Source organism: Suricata suricatta, chromosome 14, assembly GCF_006229205.1.
Source record: "Suricata suricatta isolate VVHF042 chromosome 14, meerkat_22Aug2017_6uvM2_HiC, whole genome shotgun sequence".
NCBI classification, from domain to species: domain Eukaryota; kingdom Metazoa; phylum Chordata; class Mammalia; order Carnivora; family Herpestidae; genus Suricata; species Suricata suricatta.
Genome location: NC_043713.1, coordinates 53,427,164 through 53,449,517, shown reverse-complemented (window position 1 = coordinate 53,449,517; position 22,354 = coordinate 53,427,164). Strand labels below are relative to the sequence as shown.

General features: G+C 41.6%; 1 protein-coding gene across 2 annotated transcripts in view; it reads left to right on the top strand.

Moving 5' to 3' along the window:
• AKAIN1 (A-kinase anchor inhibitor 1) overlaps positions 1-22,354 on the top strand; it is a 104,042-nt gene that overhangs the window by 5,787 nt on the left and 75,901 nt on the right. The window contains exon 2 of one of the 2 annotated variants that reach the window (XM_029922176.1): positions 2,192-2,253. The exons of the other annotated variant lie outside the window; for it this stretch is intronic. The gene's annotated coding sequence lies outside the window, so the exon portion shown is untranslated. The remainder of the gene's footprint in view (positions 1-2,191; positions 2,254-22,354) is intronic. 2 annotated transcript variants of the gene reach the window in all.

Below are 22,354 nucleotides of genomic sequence, written 5' to 3'. Positions count from 1 at the left end.
TCTATTCATGTGCTTTTTGGCTATCTCTAAATCTTCTTTCTTTGTTAGACAGTCTACTCAATGTGTTGCTCTTTTTTTGGGTTGCATTGTTTGTCTTAGTTTTAATGGTTCTTTATATATGCAGGCACAAGTTCTTTGTTCCTCCATTTCTCTTCTCTGATTCTAGGACTCCAATTATACATTTTTGTTAATCTGCTTGATGTTTCACAGATCCACTCAGGTTTTCAGGTTCCCCCCTCCCTTGTTTCATTTTCTGTAGTTTCTTTTACTGTGTTCTCAAGTTCTCTAAAACTTTTTACTGTAGTTGGTAACCACATCCAGGTTGATTTTTATCTCAGACATTATCCTTTTCATCTCTAGAGGTTTGATTTGTTTTTTTTAATGTTTATTTATTTGTTTTGAGAGAGAGAGAGTGCACACCTGCAAGCAGAGGATGGGCAGAGAGAGAGGGAGAGAGAAAATCCCAACCAGGCTCCATACTATCAGCACAGAGCCTGACTTGGGACTTGATCTCACAAAGGGTGGGATCATGATGTGAGCCAAAATTGAGAGATGCTTAACTGAGCCTCTCAGGTGACCCCTAATTTGGGTCTTTTATAGCTCCTTTTTGTTTTCTTATATGAGTATGCTTTCCTCCACTGTCTGGAACATACGTTTATAATAGTTGTTTTTAACACCCTTGTCTACTAATTCTTTTTTTTTAAACATTTTTAAAAAATGTTTATTTATTTTTGAGAGGGAGGGCAGAGAGAGAGCGAGAGAGTGAGAGCGAGAGAGAGAGAGCGAGCGCGAGCGTGTGTTTGAGTGGTGGAGGGGCAGAGAGAGAGGGAGACACAATCTGAATCAGGCTCCATGCTCTGAGCTGTCAGCATAGAGCCCAACACAGGGCTTGAACCCATAAACTGTGAGACTATGACCTGAGCAGAAGTCAGATGCCTAAATGACTGAGCTCCCCAGGCACCCTTGAAAACAAGTTTTTATACAGTACAGCTTGATAGCAGGGTCTGAGGAGGCCAGGGGGGAAAAGGTAGAGAAAAGTATTTGGAAAAATTGAGTGTTTCTCTGTAGACACTATAACAACAAAGATATCTTAACTTTTAAAATAACCTAAGATATCTTTTCTAATAAGCTAAGATGATTCACAGAATCAACTAAACTAGACATCGCCACTTTTTTTTGTTTCGTTTTACTAATTCTACCATCTGTGTCATTTCTTGGTCTTGTTTTTTTTTTTTTTCATTTCTCTTTGTCATGAGTCATATTTTCTTCTTTGTATGACTGGTCATTTTTTTAAATTGTATTAAATATTTTATTTTAATTCCAATATAGTTAACATACAGTGTCATATTAGTTTCAGGTGCACAGTATAGTGATTCAACAGTTCTGTACGTTGTTCAGTGTTCATCACAAGTGTACTCTTAACCTCTTTACCTACTTTACCCATGCCCCCTCGCCTCCCGTTGGGTGTACATCAGTTTGTTCTCTATAGTTGAATCTGTTTCTTGGCTTGTTTCTCTCTCTTTTATTCCCCCCTTTGATAATTTGTTTTGTTTCTTAAATTCCACATATGAGTGAAATCATGTAGTACTTGTCTTTCTCTGACTTATTTCACTTTGCATTATACTCTTTAGCTAATCTGTGTTGTTGCAAATGGCAAGATTTCATCCCTTTTTATTCCATCGTATATATACACCACATCTCCTTTATCCTCATCAGTCGATGGGCACTTGGACTGTTTCTGTATCTTGGCTATTGTGAACAATATATTAATCATAGGGGTGCATGTATACTTTCAAATTAGTTTTTTTGTATTCTTTGGAAAGGATAAATGCCCAGTAATGCAATGACTGGATTGTAGGGTAGTTCTATCTTTAACTTTTTGAGGAGCCCTCTACACAGGGGCTGCACCAGTTTGCATTTTCACCAACAGTGCATGCAGGCTTCTTTTTCTCCACATGGCACTTGTTTCTTGTGCTGGTAATTTTTTTTTTAAATCACATTGAAGACACTGTGAATTTACCTTGTTGGATGCTGGACTTTTATTTCTCAAATTGTTTTGGGCTTCCTTCTGGGATGCAGTTAACTTACTTGAATAGTTTGGTGTCTTTAAGACTTGATTTGATACCTTGTTAGGTTCAACAAAGGGCTAATGTGGCCCCTCTGTGAGAGTGTCCCCTGTGCTCTTTCCTAGATGTCCCAAGTGATTGGTCTTGCACCCTGGCTCGTGGGAATACATAGTACCCCTGGCTCTTGGTGAGATTGACAGGTTGCCCTTCTTGTTCTTTCTGGTGGTCTCCTTCCTAACCCCCATAGTTTACTCACTCACACATGTGGATCAAGACTCAGCTAAAGCTGAGGGGATCCCTCTCCAGATGTCCAGAACTTGTGCTTCTCTGTTGCTCTGTCCCGTGAGTACCAGCTGTCTGGGTCTCCACCGATTCTGAACTCGCGCACATCTAGGCTATGATTGTGCTCCACCTCCCTGCCCTCTCGCTGGAAATTCTCCCCAGGAAGCAAGCTAGGGCAGTCGTGGGGCTCATGAATATTTTATGCTGTGGGGTATAATCCAATACTACACTATTTTATTGTTCAGATTATTCCAGCTTTTACTATTGTGAATTTTTTCAGGATGGCTCCCAAGTTCTTTTGAGAGGCCCATCTTTTTAATTGTTTTGAACACTTTCTTATTTTTCTGGTACTGCAAGATCCCAGTGTCATCTTGTACATTCCCTGCTCCATCCCTAGAAGCAACCATTTCACTCTGGTTCCTTTTATTGGAAAATAGTATAAGAAATCAAGATCTGGACATTGGATGCCCATTATCTCTTTAAAAGCAAATTTAATGAGCTTCTGGAATATAGATAAAGCTCACAATAATATCCTGCTCATCTGCATACTTTAAAATGAATGGTGGTATACAGTATGATATTGTTTTAGTTTATTTATTTATTTTGAGAGAGAGCAAGTGGGGGAGGGGCACAGAGAAAGAGAGAGAACAAAAATCCCAAGCACGCTCTGTGCTGTCAGAGCAGAGCCTGACACAGGGCTTGAACTCACCAACTGTGATATCATAACCTGAGCCAAAATCAAGAGTTGGATGCTTAACTGACTGAGCTGCCCAGGCACCGCCACAGTAGGATATTTTTAATGGCATTATGAAAATATAAAAATTAAAAAATGACAAGGCCACACAGTTGAGGATAGGTACACTTGATTAGAATTTAAGTCAACAATCGGGTAGCTTCCCAACCATTCGGTTGCCAGTTTTAATCAGTTGTGTATAAGGATATGAACAGTGTTGGTTTTTAAATTTAGAATAATAGGCTTTTACAGTAAATGGTAATTGAACATTAACTGATGGTAAGTAACTTAAAATAATATAATTTCCATGTTTTGTTACATTAAGTGAGAGTTAATTACAGAAGTGTTATTAAGAATGACTAACTTGAAGCAAAAAATTAGCTCATATACTCATAAATAACATGCTTCAGAATTGTCTCACGGTTTTCACTTTTCATATCTTATTACCAATCTACCTACATCTTTGAGACTATTAATGGTCATAACTCCTTCTTGTTATTCGTAGTTAACAATGATTGATTCTTGAATCAGGAGTCATCCTAACTGCACACTAGTTGACCACCCTGAGAGTCACAATTCCACAAGAAGATACAAATAGAGAGCAAATGAGGCAAAGCAAAGCAGAGTGTTTGAGCAATGCCCGGTTACCCAGAGCCTATTACAATCGATCTCTAAAAGAGAGTTGTATTTAAATACGTTTACCCCCTCTTAGTTTTTTTTAATTCAACTTTGCAAAATCTCAGATATTATTTATGCCACCACTAAGCTACTTGATTCCCAGGAAGTATGTGCAGTGACTTCAGCCCATCCTCTTTTTTAAGCCTAGTAGCCATTATAATTAGTATCTTCTCTATTTGACCTTAACTACAGCCTAGTGTAGTATTTTGTAATTTATTGTCTTTTATTATAATAAGTTCCTTGGATACACATTTATTTATTTATATATTTATTTGTATTCACCTGTTAGGACCGGTGCAGTTACTTGAGGTCTATAATTTATACATTTCTCCTTTTTATTAATCCCAGCTATTAGCATTCTTAGGTTCTAATGGATCATTGGATATTTGTTAAATAGAATCAATATTTAAATATAGGCCTATTATGACTTAAAAGATATGTAACTCACAGATTTGGGCAAATATAACCATTGAATTCAATACTTGAGTTAGGAAAGTCTGAAATGGAGAAGCCAGTAGGGCTCTGTGCCCTCTGAGATTCTAGGAAAGAATGTTCCCAATGCCTTCTGCTAGCTCCTGGTGCTTGCTAACAATCCTTGGCTTCTTTGGTAGCAATTCTTTGGCTGGCAGCTCCATCACTAAATCTCTGCCTCTGTGGTCATATGGCTTTCTTCCCCTGTGTTTCTGTCTCTCTCTGTGTCCTCTCCTCTTATAAGGACACCAGTCATACTGGATTTCGGACCCACCTTAATATGCCTTCACTGTAACAATTATATCTGCAAAGATCCTATTCCTATAGAAGATCACATGCCGAGTTTCTGGGTGAACATGAATTTTGGGGGGACATTATTCAAACAAGTACAGGCCCCTTTCTGTTACTCCCCTTTTTTTCTTTTCTCATTGTTTCTTAGCACTTTAATCAATTACAAGATAAGTAGTGAGCTGGTTGGGTTCTTACTTGCTTCTGATGACCTTTTACAAATCATTCCTCGTTAAGTTTTTCTCAGCATTCGTGGATTATAAGATCATCCATAACTCATGAAGATACATTATTTTAAATATGCTCATTAGTCAAGCTTCATATATTTTCTTGGGATGTTTGCTTGTCTTCTCTAATTATCCTGCTCTTTTTGAGCTTGTATTAACTTCAAAGGTCAGTCAATGCATTTTTCATAACTTGTAATGAGTTTTTTTGGTTTCATTTTGAATAGGCCTTTCAAAAATGGAAAATATCTCTCTCAACTTATTCTTTTCCTATTTTTAAGACACCAGAGGTTCTGTATGGCTGTATATATATGTTTTGATGCAAATATTTATGGTTGCTTGACAAAGGCTTAGCTTCAAACAACAGAGTCCAGTAAGAGAAATGCGAGACATACGTCATATTACATTGTAGAAATGGCAATGCCACTCCTGCATCAAAATGAATGGTGAGCCTGAGATACTTCTGACTACTGTGTCCATTTTTGTAGGCCAGACTTTCAAATCTCTTCAGGTAAATCAAATGAGCTATTTGAAGAAATTATTATTAAAAAAATTTTTTTTAACATTTATTTATTTTTGAGAGACAGAGACAGATCATGAGCAGGGGAGGGGCAGAGAGAGAGGGATACACACAGAATTGTAAGCAGGCCCCAGGCTCTGAGCTAGCTGTCAGCACAGAGCCTAACGTGGGGCTCGAACCCATGAACTGTGAGATCATGAGCCGAAGTTGGACACTCAACCGACTGAGCCACGCAGGTGCCCCAACTATTTGAGGAAATTAAACAAAAGATGTAATCATGGCTAATGTGGACAGTGCACCTGAAGGGAGTGGTTAGAGGTAGTTAGAGGTAGTTAGGAGGCTGTTGGCATTCAGGACATCCTGCAGAGTGACAAGAAGCCCCAGAGGACCCGCTGTGCCTGGGTGCAGGAAGCCCGTCTCTCCATCCCATCCACCAGGAAAAGGGTGTCCAATCACTTCATCCTCTTCTCCTCCCTTGGGGAGAAACAAGACAGGGGATGTTGAAAAATGGAAAGAAAAACTCCCATATTCCTAACTGGGGAGAGGTGAAGGAACACTTCCCACACATTTATCTATAAGGCCTGTCATTTCTATCTCCAAAACATACCTCAGATCTGTAGCCAAAGCCCTTTCTTTTCTCACTTGGATTATTGTAATTCAGGACCCAGCTTCCTGAATTCCAGAGGAGAGGGTGTATGAAGTCCCATGTATCCTCCAAGTCTCTCAGAAGCCTACATTATTGCGTGTTTCCCTAGGAATTAATCAATGATGCTGCCTTATTTCCATCCCACAGTCTGCCCTATTGCGTATGCTTCAACAGTAAGGACCCTGGAAGGAAAAGTTGGCTCACACCTTGAACCCCAACCAAACATATTTGGATTGGCTCAGCATGACTAAAATTGCTCCCTCTTCCTCTGTCATATGCAGTAACTTAGCATTAAGTCAGAGCTCAGATGGCATGTCCCGGACTGGCGAACACCTTCCCATCCTATTTTCTCCACCAATAATGTATCAGCTTGATAGTGTATGCATAGTTATCTATTGCTACATACTGTGGCTTAAAAATGAATGTATGATTGCCCAGTTTCTGTGGGTCAGAAATGCAGATGCAGCTTTGCTAGCCACTTCTGGCTCAGGGTGTTTCATGAGGTTGCAGTCAAAATGTTGGCTAGGGCTGCAGTTATCTGAGGACTTGACCGGGCTGGCCATCTGTCACCAAGACGGCTCTTTCTCATGGCAAGTTTATGCTGAGTGTCCAAGACCTCGGTTCCTTACCACGTGGACTTCTCAGGCTTCTTGAATGTTCTCTCTCTATGGCATCAGACTTTGCCTGGAGCTAAGAATCCATGAGAGATCAACATGAAAGCCAGAATACCTTTCATAAGTTAATCTTAGAATCCATGTACCATTATTTCAGACACAATCTATTTATTAGAAGCAAATCTGGCCCACAAATATGGGAAGGAGAACTAAACACCTTTTGAAAAGGAGAGAATCAAAGAATTTGGGTCATATTTTTATTTTTAAAGTTTATTTATATCTTTTGAGAGAGAGAGAAGTGGGAAGAGGCAGAGAGTGAGAGAGAGAGAATCCCAAGAGATTCTTCACTGGCGAGACATGGGCCTTGAACTCATAAACCATGAGATCATGACTTGAGCAGAAACCGAGTCTGGCACTTAACCGACTGAACCACTCAGGCACCCCTGGGGAGCATATATATATATGTATATATATTATATATATTTTTTACATATATTTTTTTGAGAGACAGAGACAGATAGAGCATGAACAAGGGAGGGACACAGAGAGAGGGAGACCCAGAATCTGAAGCAGGCTCCAGGCTCTGAGCTAGCTGTCAGCACAGAGCCTGACTCAGGGCTCGAGCCCACGAATGGTGAGATCATGACCTGAGCTGAAGTCAGATGCTCAACCAACTGAGCCACCCAGGCGACCCCAGGAGCATATTTTTAAATTCCCTCAATGTATCTTCTCTATCTGAATTCTATTCCCTCCTCACCAATTCAACCCCTTTGCCCCTTTCAAACTTCATCTCCTCACTTACCCATCACCAACACACACACAATTTCTGATCTATTTCTGGTATCAGTTAGAATTGATTTGGACTATAGTAACAGGAAAGTACAAATTAGCAGGAGCTTAAACAACGGTAGATGCTTATTTCTATCATGTTGTTAAAAATGTTTGAAGGCAGGCAGCCCAAGGCTGGTAAGGTGGTGCCTTTGTCCTTACAGACCTGGACTCTCCCATCCCCAGGTTATGATCCTCATCCTTATGGTCCCGAGATACCTGTTAGGGTTCCATTTATCATAACGAAATCCAGGCAGCAGGACAAAGGAAAGGAGAAAAGTCTGCCAGCAGCCATTTTAGAAGGGTTTCTGGAAGCTACAATACTGCTTCCCATCTCAATGCTCAGCACTTAGTTACACTTCTATACCTACGTTATGGGGCACCTAGATGGCTCGGTTGGTTAAGTGTCCAACTTCAGCTCAAGTCATTGTCTCGTGGTTTGTGGGTTTGAGCCCTATGTTGGGCTCTGTGCTGACAGCTCAGAGCCTGGAGCCTGCTTTGGATTCTGTGTTTCCCTCTCTCTCTGCTCCTCCCTTGCTTGCACTCTGTTTCTCTGTCTTCCAAAAATAAATAAATAAATGTAAAAAAAAATTTTTTAATAATCAACATGCAAATGATTTATAGGGTACTGTGAATGTAGTGTTTTTTGGCAGGTGGCCATATGCTCAGCTGAAAAATCGGGAGTTTTCTTGCTAAGGAAGAAAGAATGAATATTGACCATGGCTGTGAATATTTCTTTAGCTACATGAATGTCTGTGAACACTTTTTTCCCCATGTGGGAAACACTGCTTCAGTGTTCTGGTGTGGCAGTTGACTTCCCCCAGAACTAAAGATCCAAGACAAATCAAGAACATATATTCACAGAAAAAATTCACTCCTTAGCCCAGGGAGACAACTTCAAAATCTTTCTGAGTTCCTGCATCCTGCTCCAAGTCCAGGCTCTCTGCATCTTATGCAATCCCTTCCTTTATGTTACATGTTGCTTCTTCCCGTATGAAGCATATATATTAAATGATACACCTGGATATGCAACCAAGATACCACAGTAAAAATTCCCATTTGGGAAGGGGAGGCGGAGAAACTGGCCTTGGTCACTGGTCATATCAATGATCAAGTACGTCTGAACGGAAGGTGAGCACTCTCTCCTTGTAAAGGAGTGGATTCTCTGCTTAGCTCATTTGGTAATCCCTGGCTTAACTCTCTTGGCCATTGTCCTTTTAGGTCCCTATCTCTGCTTTCTGGGACAGCCATCATCCTCCATGGCTGCATATGAAGTCAGCACTAGGGCAGGGACCCTTTGTGGTGTTTGTAGTTATGGAAGTTTTCTCATGCTGGTGTGGGTTTTCTGACCCAGGGATATCTTTTTTTTTTTTTTTTTTTTTTTAAGAGTTTGAATGGTCACAGGCCAGGGTCAAAATTTCTCTTGCAAAACCATTTCTTTAAAATTTGATAATTTTATGGGGCACCTGGGTGTCTCAGTTGGTTAAGTGTCTGACCTTAGCTCAGGTCATGATCTCACAGTTCGTGAATTCGAGCCCCACATGAGGCTCTGTGCTGACAGCTCAGAGCCTGGAGCCTGCTTCAAATTCCATGTCTCCCTCTTCTTCTGCCCCCTTTGCCCCCCTCAAAAATAAATAAACATAAGAAAATGTGATAGTCTTTTGATCTATTTGCGTTTAGTTAGTTCCAACTGTATTAGTAACCAGGGATAATGTTTTAGATAATTTTTAAGCCTGAAGACTGGAGTTTTATGTCCTGAAATCTAAGCTCTGTCTAGTCTCTTCTTCCCCTTCTCTCAACACCCCAGATCTCCAAAATCTGGTGGCAATCTTGAGACATTTTGAGACAATAGGCAGAACCTGGTCCTGTTGGCTGGCAGTTGCTTGATGGAGAGTACTCAGGACAGGACTGGGCTTGGGGTACTTTAACTGGGTCAGTGGCCTCAATTTATTACTCCTTCCCCTATGCAAAATGTACACGCATATTGTATTATAAATTTTAATGAAATAAAGGATGTGTAGCACATAATTGGCAAATAATGATAAAATATACAACACTCCTTATTGCAATTTATTTTTAGCCATTGAGTCTTACAGAATGCTTTGATTTTTCCTAAACTCTCATTTCTGTAGCTAAACCCATGGTTGTAATTGATGAACAAGTGTAGTTCCAACATAAATGTTGGTTGATATTTTCACTGTTAATGAGTGAAAGGAATGTGAAACAATAAAACAATGAAGTTGCAACTTCAACTATTTGTTAGTGAGGTGACATCTTTGTGGAACTGGGTAAATTTCCAAATATTGGGAGAATATTTCTGTAATTTCTTTTGGTATTCACAATATATTAGCTACAGACTTAATACACTTTAAAATTTAATCTGCATTATTATGTTCTCTATCACTTTCTCAAGCGAGGCAATCAACACAACAGTAACTCAACCACTGATTTGTAGTGTTTGTCGGTTTAACAACAGCTGGTTTCAAGTCCCCGGTGACAACTGAAACACGCTGTACTTCCAGAAGACACAGTAAATGCAAACGGGAATACAGAGAGCGGTAAAATGTAGTAAAGTAACCGAGCAGTCATACATTTTGAGTTTTTATTATCATTGTCAATGCAATTTAGCTGTAATCATTTAATTTTAAATATTGGCTGTATTTAAAGTCTGGCTTGCCAAAGTCCTGAGAAATGTAGCAATAGCCTCTTATGAGCTGCTAAGAAGTGGCTCCAGCACACCTCTGACTCTGCCCCCCAACCTTAACCTTAGGCTTGGCCGTTAGATTTGCCTTGGCCAAAGATAGATGCTTAGTATATCTCAACTTTAAGTAATTTGACCAAATCATAAGGTGTGCACATGGATAAAATGGAGAAACATTAGATGGATTTGCAGGTGTTTGACACTGTTCCTAAGTGTAGCAATCTGGCCTCTGCCTATTCTCCCATAGGGCCCCTAATCACCCCCCAGCTTTGTTGAACTCCCTACAGTTCCCCTAAATGTATCCCATTCTCATACCTCTGGGTTCTGGAAATACTAGTCCTTTGCTTAGATGTTCTTTCCGTTTTTCCCTCCTTCCTACTCATTCTTCCCATATCAGCTTTGGCATCCATCTTCGGAAGCCACCTCTGAGTCCCTATCTTAGTCGGCTCCAGTTACTGTACCAAATGCCATCGACTGGGTGGCTTAGAGAAGATGCATTTATTTCTCACAGCTCTGGAGGCTGGAAGTCAAGATCAAGATGCCAGCAGATCCTGTGTCTTATGAGGGCCTGTGTCCTGGTTTGTAGTGGCTCTCTGTGTAGTATGCTTACGGAATAGAGACAGGAAGCAAGATACTGTGCCCATTCACGAGGGCTCTGCCCCATGGCCTAATTGTCTCCTAATACCAGCACATTGGGGGTTAGGATTTCAACTTACAAAATTTTGGAGGAACACACACATTTAGTCCGTAAGACCCTCCAAGGCTGAGGTTGGGGGCCCCACTTTGTGCTGTTACAGACACACTCTTCCCACATCCCTGCTCCAGTCCTGCCTTAGAACGGCCTGTCTGTCTTCCTCGCTGTAAGCTCCTCGAGAGCCAGGACTGTCCCTTCATAGTTGTGTCTTCAGGACCTACACATTATATGACATATAATTGTCTGAGGACTACTAATGTGAGCACTGCATGTGACAGGGCTTGCTGCCTCTCTCTTCAGAACTTACGAATGGCACCGAAAACGTAAAACAAATTGATCACTTTTGTACATCATATGAAGTATGGAGGATCATAGGTTCCAAATTCAAAGATTCAAAAAGACATCAACAGGCTATAAGAACAGGGTGAAAATTAACAAGGTAAAATTCTTATTTTAAAAAAGTTTTAACACTTTCCACTGTTTTGTGAAGAACTTCATTTATAAATTTGATTTCTATTTTATTCTTTATTTTTTTCAAAGTTTATTTATATTTGAGAGAGAGAGAGTAAGAAAGAGAGAGTGCATGAGTGAGGGGCAGGGAGAGGGGGAGAGAGAATCCCATGCCGGTTCTGCACTGACAGCGCAGACTGGACATGGGGCTCGAACTCACGAACCATGAGATCATAACCTGAGCTGTAGTCCGATGCTCAACCGATTGAGCCACCCAGAAGCCGCAACAAGATAAAATTCTAGAGAGAAATTTAAAGTTATACATTTAAGTTCATATTGTGCAGTGGTTCCCTGACCAATGTCAGGGAAATGTAATTAAAAACAAAATCTCTTGTTAACATAGAAAAACTCTCCTTATAGGTAGAAGGGAAAGAAAACAGTTTTATTATTGAGTAAACATTGAACCAGAATGTGGATCACAGGAAAGCCATTACAAATAGCAAAGGCAGGAAAAAATCCCATCTATTTTTTAGGCAGGCAGATGAGCCCATCACAACCATGTTCTCAAGACAAAGGGTAACTAATTCTCAAGTAAGAAGCCTGACCGCCTTCCTAAACAGGAAGAATACATTTCTCAATGTTTTGACAGAAAGTAGGTTTGTCATTTGGATCCAGGTACCTTCTGAAGTTAGCCTCTGATTCTCCCAGCAAACGGGGTCATATGGGTGCCTGCGCCTTCTTCCCGATGATTACACTTCAAAGTGATGGCTCCAGGTCCCATTTCAAAGGGAATTCCTGGATTGTTAAGTGAGCAAAGGGCCTCCTTAGCCTTTAAAGAGGCTCCTGCACGTTTCAGGAGGCAGAGAAAGAGAGCACATGGTAGAGTTTCTAAAGTAACTGCTCTCTTTCTTTTTTCTTTGCACCAGGGAGAATTAAATGTTTTTCTCATTTCTGATTTGTTTTCTCCTTATGCCAAAAGTGTCAGCATCACCTAAGAACTTTAATTAGAGATGCAAATGCTCAGGTTCCTACCCAGGCCTCCTCAATCAGGAACTCTGAAGATCAGACCCAGCAATCTGGTTTCTAATAATTCCTCAGTGAGGCTGATGTTCCCTCGCACTTGAGAATCAGTGCATGGGGTGGCTGGCGGCAGGCCATATGAAAAGGGTCTCGGGAAGATGAAGGCTTTCATTTAACTTGAGTTCATAGTTATCTGCAGTTTGCATTACCTGCTCTGCTAGCAAATGACCTGTAATTAATTGGCACAAAATCAAGATGTCTGAAATAAAGATATTATATGAATTAAACTTTAGCTAAGACAGTCAAATCTTAACAACTTGCATAAGAGGAAAATAAAAGCAAAAAAAGATTATACTCATTTTGTAAGAACATGAGTCTGAACCAAACAGACGCCATGACAGGCTTTAAGCTTCCCCTCTGAACTAGAAGGCCTAAGTTTCAGTTTCCCCAAAACTATCAGGCAGTTACACATTGCCTAGAGTAGGAGAGACCACCTTGCGGTATCCAATCAGGAAAGGCCAGCTACCTCTCCCCACATTCCTTAAGGTGAGGCCTGCAGATAGGAACTTTAGATAGGACCCTGTTACCTAATGTTAAAGTTAACCCGTTAGTTGCCGAACAAGACCTGGACCCACTCTGTAATTGGTTGATTTCAAAACTACTCTAAATATTGTGATTGGGTCCCGCCAAAAGTAACGAACGCTCTAAACAAAATGTATGGTTACAGGTGCTGCCAATGCTGTTGTACAATAATGACTGGATCACTGTACCTGTGTCACAATTTCCTGTAACTCCCCCTCCCCAAACCCGTATATCCCTACTCAGCCCTTGTCCGGGCTCTCAGCACGGACCGCGCTGGTGAAGTCTGGGGGCCTGAGTTTATAAGCCCGCAATAAAGCCCTTTGCCTTTGCATGCGTGCCTCTGTCTCCCTGGGGGTCTCTGGCCGATGAGGATACTGCGTTTTGGGCATTACAGTTTGGCTCTAGAGTGCATTCTTGAACTCACAAAATGCCCAAATCAGGTAAAGCTATAGAAGCAAAACTTAAGAGAAACTAAAACAATTGTGCAATCTTTTTTCACATTGGACCTCTTTTTAGGTTCACCTGGCTCTCTACAGGGGTGTGAGGGCGACAGTCTGTCTTTTATCATTACTCCTCAATTCTGGATGTAAATTTGGAATCACTTAAGGATTAAAAAGACACACTGGCAAAGGGGTCTCCAAAGCAGCAGGTGAGGTAGGAACAGTGGATTGTTGGGGTGCATCAGCCCACCTAAGCAGTCTGGGCACTGAGCTCTCTGCCCCCCTTCCCCGCCTCCCCCGCCTCCTCAGCTTGGGCAGAACCAGACATGGACTCAAAGAGGAGAGTTTTGCTTTCACAAAGAGAAGTGCAGAAAGCGGGAGTTTGGAGGCTACTGGCTATAGCTTGGGCCTGAGGACACATAGTCATGTTAATTGTGCATGCTCTGAATTTGTACTCCTTTCTTTATTTGAAAGACCTGCAAATAGAGCTGTAAGAGGGTCAACTATTAGCTTTGTGTTCTGGAGAATTACCAAGATCAGGAAGTGTTTGCATATTATTGGTGCTTAATCAATTTTTGTTGGATTGCTGAATACATTTCTAGAAAAAAATTGTAACTCTTACAATTACCATAATTTCAGTTTTGTCATCAGATGCTTTTGGAGGGGGAGGTGTCTTAGTACCCAGCATGTAACAAAGGTGAGTTACTTCATTGTTTTATGATGAAGCAGTGTGCAGACCTGTTGTCGTATTATAGTCTTAAATTCTATCCTTCCAAATTTAAGTTCATCTTGTCAAATGTGCGTTCTGACATATAAATCTGTAGTGTGAAGAGCTGAAGGACAAAAACTTCTATAATATTAAGTGAAGGTGTCATTAGATTGTAGGATTTTGTAGTTTGCTGCTACTCAGAGAGGTGTACAAAATGGCAATGGATTTTCAAGCTAATAATTACATGATTTATCCTCAAGCATCTTTTAAATTCTCCGGTTGTTACTGCTGTGTTGAGCCTGTGCATTTGTGTTAAGTCATCATATTAAAAACGTTCTAAAGCGAATCCCCTATTATTAACTCTTTAAGGGCAGTGGAAATGGGACAATAAGTTTACTCTCCTCAGTGAAAGGCTTTAGAGAAGGGCCACAGGATGAAATGACAACAAGACTGCTTTGCCTTTTTGCTTTTCCTGTTGAAGCTGGTCAGGACTGTAAAGGTGCTCATCCTTTAAAATGTCCTCTGGTCTCTATTGGAGGGACGTCATGTGGTTCTGAATGATCAAACAGAACTTCTTTGGAAGTCTCATGAATTGGTACCTGGGGCAGCACTCACACATTGTGTATTTAAAATATGTAGGATGTATCAACTTTGACTTGGAGTTATAACTGTGAGGTTTAATCCTCTCCCTCAAGGGTGAGAAATGATGGGCAGAAACGAACAGTCGGTGCACCCAGCTTAGTGGTTAGAACAAGTGTGATCCGCCCTGCTTATGAATCATGTATCCATGGGCCAATTTCCTGCACTGCTGGCTGTATGTAAAAATCTCCCTTCCAATGTTGTGTATGAAGTTAGTTGTGTGTTAAGTTCCTCGTAAGTACTGAATAAATACCTTTTGTCTGGTGGGGGGTTTCGGGGTGGGGGTAGAGGAGAACTTCAGAGATCTGCGGAAGTTCTAGCACAGGGATGGATGGAGGTGAATTGCTTGGAGCAGTTTGAAATGTCATTTAAGGGGTCTGCTTTGTGAACAGTCTTTTTTTTTTACTCTGTCTTCATGTCAGGTGTTTTTATTGGAGATTGTTTACCAGGGCTTCTGTTTGGTAGCTGCTTTTTGTTCTTTTACTTTTTATTTATGTTTTTTATTATTCCAGTATAATTAACATTGTTGTATGAGCTTCGATGTAAGGTATAGTGATTCACCAATTCTGTACATTACTCAGTGCTTATCATGATAAGTGTACTTTTTTTGACCATTGTTTTTTATTGACCTTTTTTTTCTTTTATAGTTTATTGTCAAGTTAGTATCCATGTAACACCTAGTACTCATCCCAACAAGTGCCCTCCTCCATGCCCATCACCCCTTTTCCCTTCTCCCCCACCTCCATCAACCCTGTTTGTTCTCAATATTTAAGAGTCTCTAATGGTTTGTCTCCCTCCCTCTCCTTATTTTTTCCCCTTCCCCTCCCCCATGGTCCTCTGTTAAGTTTCTTCTGTTACACTTATGAGTGAAAGCATATAGTACCTGTCCTTATCAGCCTGACTTATTTCACTTAGCATAATACCATCAAGTTCCATCCACGTTGCTACGAATGGCCAGATTTCATTCTTTCTCATTGCCATGTAGTACTCCATTGTATAGATAAACCACATCTTCTTGATCCATTCAATGATAAGTGTACTCTTGATATTCTTCAAGAATTATCTTTTATACCTCAAATTTGGCCTGCTCCTGAAGGACAGCCCTAATAAATTGGTTTTTGTGGCCACTGAAACAAACAGCATTTATTACGCCATGTCTTCCTGAGGAAGTCCACTTAAAGTGAGGCTAGTGGCATTTGATTTCTTAGGAGCTCTGGATAGTCCTGTTTTAGACTCTCCACCATGTAATCTTGGGCCATGGATCTGCCTCTGTTCATTGGTCCCATCATGGATGTACTGCAGTTGAGCGAGATGAACTTGGACATGGGAGTTAAAGCCAGGGAAATGGAAAATCTGGAATTGAAAAGCAAATTTGAGGAGCTCCACAACAAATGCCTGGAGATGGGGAAAGTTATGGATGGATTTTTAGGGACTGGACCCAAGGTGATAGTGGAGGGTGAAAAAAAAGGAACTTGCCAAAGCCGAAATCTAGGTCTGAAAGGAAAAGCTCCATTTACTCAAGACACAAACCCCATTAAAACATCTTCCTCTGAACTTTTCAAGAGATTTGAAAAGCAGAAGGCGACTGAAGACTGACTAGCCCAAGAATGAAGAAATGTACTGAGGGCTGGATATTATGAATGGAAATGTAAGGCCAAAGATATCAAGCAATAAAGGCCCATACAGGGGAGGAACTCGATCTAGCAGATAAGGAAACGGCTCAGGTCTGGAGGAGGGCCCAGTGGCATGATGCCCCTTCTGGGCGAGCCTGGCAAGCGAACAGATGCAGAACCATGCTTAGAGACCATGCAGCAGAAGGCTAAAGAAAATGATGAACTGATCATCATCGATCATGAACTGATCTGTTACGATCTAATTTCAGAGGTGGAAAAATCTGATTGGAAGTCACTCACCTGTGGCTTTCTCTCTCTTCATCCTAACTTTCCATGTAACTGTAAGAAAGGCTCTTGTGCTTTCTCCTTTCAGTTTTTAGACCTCAATGATCCTTTAAAAAAAAAAAAGCTAGACAATTAAGTATGAGACATTTTGACTTCTGAGTTACATTTTTTTTCAGCTGTATTTGACTTATTAAATGTTGATGCTGACCTTTCCTTAAGAAGCTTTTGTATCCTATCAAATATGTACTCTTGTGAGATTTACCGAAAAAATATTTTGGTGGCATATCTCACAGACTGTTTTTTCTATGAAAAAAAAAGTGCTGCTTTGAACTATCAGTCAGTATGTCCAAGATTCAATTTCTTTTGTTAGTACAAATATGCTGCAAAATGTGGTATATAAGAGGTCCTATTGAAGAGCCCAGTTTCCTTAGAAACTCCTGTAATGCTAACTGGCAATGATAAAATAATTGTTATAACCTGTCCTTTAATCATATCTTATATAAATACAGAGGTTTTTACTACAGTCCTAAGGTATAAATTGTCCACAAAAAAGGCAGTAATGAATTTTTAGCTCTTCCTTCCTCTCTTTCTACAGAGGTCATGTGCACACATGTATGCATGCACGGCGGGAAGGGCCCCAGAGAGAGAGAGAGAGAGAGAGAGAGAGAGAGAGAATCCAAAGTAGTGTCTGCTCTGAAGCACATGTGCACATTGGGCTCTGAGCAGACAGCAGGGAGCCTGCTTGGGATTCTCTCTCTCTCTCTCTCTTTCAAAATAAACTACATTAAAACAAACAAACAAACAAACAAACAAACAAATCCAAAACCTTTAAAAGGAAAGGCAATTCCAGATTTTCCTTCCTATAGGGTTTTAAGAACCCCTTTGTTAAAAGGTCTCAATCTTCCTTTTTCTTCCCTTTGACCCCATAAAAGAATCACAGATTGTGAACCTAAATTTAATATTCAAGTAATTTTAATTACAGAAGAAAAACTGAGGTAAAATACGTATCTAAAAAAGAGTGCTAAGGAATGTAATACAAGGAAATAAAGCCAAGTGGCTGTAGTTTAAAGAATGCACCATCCCGTTTTTTGGCCACAAGTTGTAAATACGAGTATCTTAAAAAAGAAAACACGGCCCTGGGGCGCCTGGGTGGCTCTGTTGATTAAGCGGGTGACTTTGGCTCAGGTCATGATCTCAGTTTGTGGGTTCGAGCTGACCCTCAAACTGACCCTCAGTGTGTGGGCGGACAACTCAGAGCCTGGAACCTGCTTCAGATTCTGTATCTCCCCATCGCTTGCTGTCCCTCCCTCACTCCTGCTTTGTCTTTCTCTCTCTCAAGATTAAATATTAAAAAGAAAAAACAGCCTTTACAGAAGGCTGTAACAAATCTAAATACTGCTCAAGTTGAGTTCTGCCTCCTTTGTGAGCTGCATAGGTTTTTAACTCATTAACTATGGAGTAAGAAGTTTTATTAAACTTTATTAAAACAAGAATCCAATATGCACTCTTCACACACAAAAGCGTTTTACCAGGCATGTGAATAGGCATTTGGAATTTTTTTTCTCAGGACAAAGTCGTGTTCCTGAAGTCATATATTTTGTCTTATTCATCTCTGCCTTTCCTGTAACACCAAGTATAGTACTGGGCATATGGTAATGTACGATTTATATTATGATCTTAAGAGTAAATACTTCTTCCGTGTAGCGTCCAGTGCCTGGGTTTCTCTGCCCCAAAGGCGCAATCTTTGAGACTTGTGGTTTCGGAACAGAAATGAAGCATGAACCAGTATGGAAAACTGGTTCCTGAGGGAGAAGTGTCAACTTGGCTGTCAGGCACACTAACTCTAGAAGTTCTCTCCTGGCCTGAGCTATCCAGAATCAGAGAATCCGTCTCTAGAGAGGTGTGGCAAACCCAGGGACTTCCCAGGCTGGCCCTGATTTTCAAAGGCGGCCAGCGCCAAGTTCAGAGATGGCAGGTGGCAGAGCGTGATCCTGGGTGGTCCGTCCCATGTGTAACAGGTCCCCTCCACCAGCGGGTGGGTTGCTGGGCAGGGTACAGGGCCCGCGGCTGGCCACTGGAAAGCTCTCCGTGACCCAAAGTCGTGGGAAGAGGCTCGAAGCCGTCTCCCCGCCACCAGGGGTCCCAGCCGGCTGGTTTTCTACGCCAGCGCGTCCGCGAAGCCATCGTAATGAGCCAGGACGGGGCTCTCCCTCTCGATGTAGGATACTACCCGCTCCTTGGCCGCTCCAGTGAGGCGGCTGATTAAAAATGCCACCTTCACGGCGTCGCTGGAGAACCTGGCCTCGAGAAACCTCAAAAAAGTGGCCGCTTCGAGCGAGCAATGCCTCGGGAAGCCCGGCGGAGATACACTAAGCGTTTCGGTAGGCGGGCGCCCCTGGCCCAGCTTGGCTTTGCCGCACACAAGCCGCCGCACCCGGGGCCATGAGCTCGTTGGTCTTCCTGCGCAGGTCATAGTTCTGGGTCAGAAGGTCCTGCATCGTGACCATCAGCGCGTCCATCACCGCCCACGGTCCCCGCGCCTCGCTCCCTGTCCTGTTCAGTCCCAGCCGCCGCGTCGCCGGAAGTGCGTGTCCGGCTCCCGTGTGTGCGGAGTGGTTGGCGGATCCCAGCAACGGGTCCCCGCGGGGCGGCTCCGCGGATCCGGTCGCGTCGAGCGGCCGGTGGGCGGGCTCGCCGAGGCTGACGGCCGGGGAAGAGCGAGCCCGAAGCGCCGAAGCCAGTAGGCGGAGCGAAAGGAGGAAATACTGAGCAGGTGGGCGCCCCGCTCGGCGGAGGAATCTGAGCGCCTGTCAGTGAGCTTGAACCTCGCGCCGCTCCCTCCGCGGGATGGGAGCGCAGGTGCTTAAAGGGGAAGCGGCCGGCCTGGCCGCCGCGCACACGTTAAGTGGCTGCGGTTTCCCTCGCTCATCGTCAAGATGGTCTAGTCCTAATGTTTCTTCAGTGTGTTCCAAGTGTCAGGCTCAGAGCTTGACAGCTTCTGGGAGGCAATTCTAAGGAATTCTTCAGTACTTCCCAAAGAGCCTACACCGGGGCAGGATGGAACGGGACAAGGTGCATCTCTCTCCCATGGAGTGTTTCTTATGTGAGAGGCGCTTTACAGAATCTAATCCAATCCTCTGGACTCTGTTAAACCTATACTGTTTTTCCTGGAAGCCAAAAGGCGGCTCAGACGGTACACAAAATTACTCCGCCTACAAAATGGGTGGAACACTGGAAAAAATTTCCGGAGTGTCAGGTCTTTGGACATGCACTTAAACTTCAGGTGGTGGGCAGGGTTCCTGGATGGGAAAGGACCGCGTCTAAGATTAATGTTGTCTTTTTTATGGTAATGAAGGGAACATACACCGTTTGCTTCAATCCAGCCCCCATTTACAGTGCTGGTTGTGAGCACTGCATCCCTCCTGTAATAAGGCTCTGCTCTGACCCACCTAAACAGACTCATTTTTTCACCATCAATGTTGATATATACACGAGATAGAGAAGGCCTCAACTTTGTGTGTCTGCACTTTGCCTTACGCAGTGGAAAGCTCTAGCAAGAACCAGTCTCAGACCCTGGGACCCCAGATGTTTGTCCCCCTTTATCCAAACGTGAGAGCCTCAAAGATTGACCCTGTGGACCCTCCCGTGCCAGAACCACCTGAGGTGAAGTACAAAATTTCGGCCGGGGTTATTGATGGGGTAGTTCAGGGACTAGGAAGTCAAATAATATATCTTAGAGGTAACATTTACTTTGAAGAACACAATTTTTTTTTTACTTTTTTATTTTTAGTGTTTATTTATTTTTGAGAGAGAGACAGGGAGAGAGTGAGCGAGCGGAAACAGGGACAGGCAGAGAGAGAGGGAGATACAGAATTTAAAGCAGTCTCCAGGCTCTGAACTATCAGCACAGACCCCAATGCGAGGCTTGAACCCTTGAACTGTAGGATCATGACCTGAGCCAAAGTTCCATTTACCCGACCGAGTCACTCCCTGGCCTCTTAAATTTTTAGAGATGAGATCTAATATTTTATGCCAGAATCTTCCACTTGTCATTTACATGGATATAGTAGGTTTTGATTCTGGCTTTTAATTGATTTATTTGGTATTTTACTGTTAAAGACTACTTTTTATTAATAAAATACTATATTTCCTAATGAGACTACAGGCATTGAACTGTGTTAAAATACTTTCAAAAGCAAAAAAAAAAAAACTTTCAAAAGCAAAATGCTAAACTAGGTGAATTTTGATGTCAATTCTTTAAGTAAATGTATCTCAAGAAAGAAAAATATGTACAACACAAAAGTTACCTGTGGGTAGTAAAACTTTCACTTTATATGTCTTTGTATTTTTGAAGTGACTTGATTTTATAATTAAAAACAATGCAAGTAATTAAAATGAAAAGAAGCTAAGGAAATATAAAAGAAATACTTTCCATTACTGATATGCTAGTTATATAAAGGGAATTTTGGAAACCACAAAGGATGGAAATAGAACTTAATTCTGATTGCATTTAAGATCTCAGGCTTATTCTAGAGAACATGTGCTGTTCTTGTAATCCTTTGTAGCTAGAAATTGATTTTTTTGTTGAGGAAAAAGATAATATGTCATCATACTCACTTCATCTAAAAAAGGAAAGCCATTTACTGAGTCAGTATAATTTACAGAATGTCTCTGGAGCTACAGATAGAATCAAAATGTCACTTACAGTTTCAGAGACAAAATGAACTCTTACTTTGGCCTCAATGTGAGATTTAGGAACCCAAATACAAGACTGGGCAATCATGCTGAAAATACTCAGGATGTGCCTGCTATTAACTAATGAAGGCCACATATATACTTTTGCAAATACCACACATTACAAAATACATTTAAAAACTACATTGCCAGACATATGATACTTAATAAATATGTAATGTATATATTTAAGTTACAAAGCTTGCTAATAAAGCAAACACTCGAATCTATGACTCAGATTAAGACTTAGATTGTGGAGTTTTCTCTGTGGTATTTGCCTATCCTGTCTTCCTGAACCAACCAGTATCTGGTTTGTTAATCATCCTCTGACTTTTAAAAATGTATAGTTTTATATTTATTTATACCTATAGATCTATTTGCTTAGCATTGCTTATTTCTGAATTTTATAAAAATAGTATCAGACTGCTTTAGATTGCTGCAACTTGCTTCACTTATTCAAAATTATGTTTCTAAAATTGCTTCAGGGGCGCGCCTGGTTGGCTCAGTTGGTTAAGCATCGGACTACGGCTCAGGTCATGGGCTCAGGTTATGATCTTATGGTTCATGAGTTCGAGCCCTGCGTCGGGCTCTGTGTTGACAGCTCAGAGCCTGGAGCCTGCTTCAGATTCTGTCTCCCTCTCTCTCTGCACCCCCACCCCTCAGCTCGTACCCTGTTTTTCTCTCTCTCTTAAAAATATATTTTAAAAAATTAAAATTGCTTCAAATTGTGTCATTCATGCATTAGTTTGCCTTTTTATAAAGTTTATTTATTTATTTTGAGAGACAGAGAGAGCGGGAGGAAGGGGCAAAGAGGAAGAGAGAGAATCCCAAGCAGGCTTCACACTGTCAGCACGGAGCGGAACATGGCACTCGATCCTACAGACTGCGAAATCACCATCTGAGCCGAAATCACGAGTTGGATGCTTAACGGACTAAGCCATCGAGGCGCCCCTAGTTTATTTCTCTTAACTACTATACAGAATACCACTGTGTGACTATACCATTGTTCGTGCATTTTCCTGATACGGGGTATTTGAATTGGCTCTGGCTGTTTGCTATTACAAATGATAATATGATTATGATTGGATGTATCTCCTGGTGCACATGTTAAGAATTGCTTTAGGATTACAATTAGGT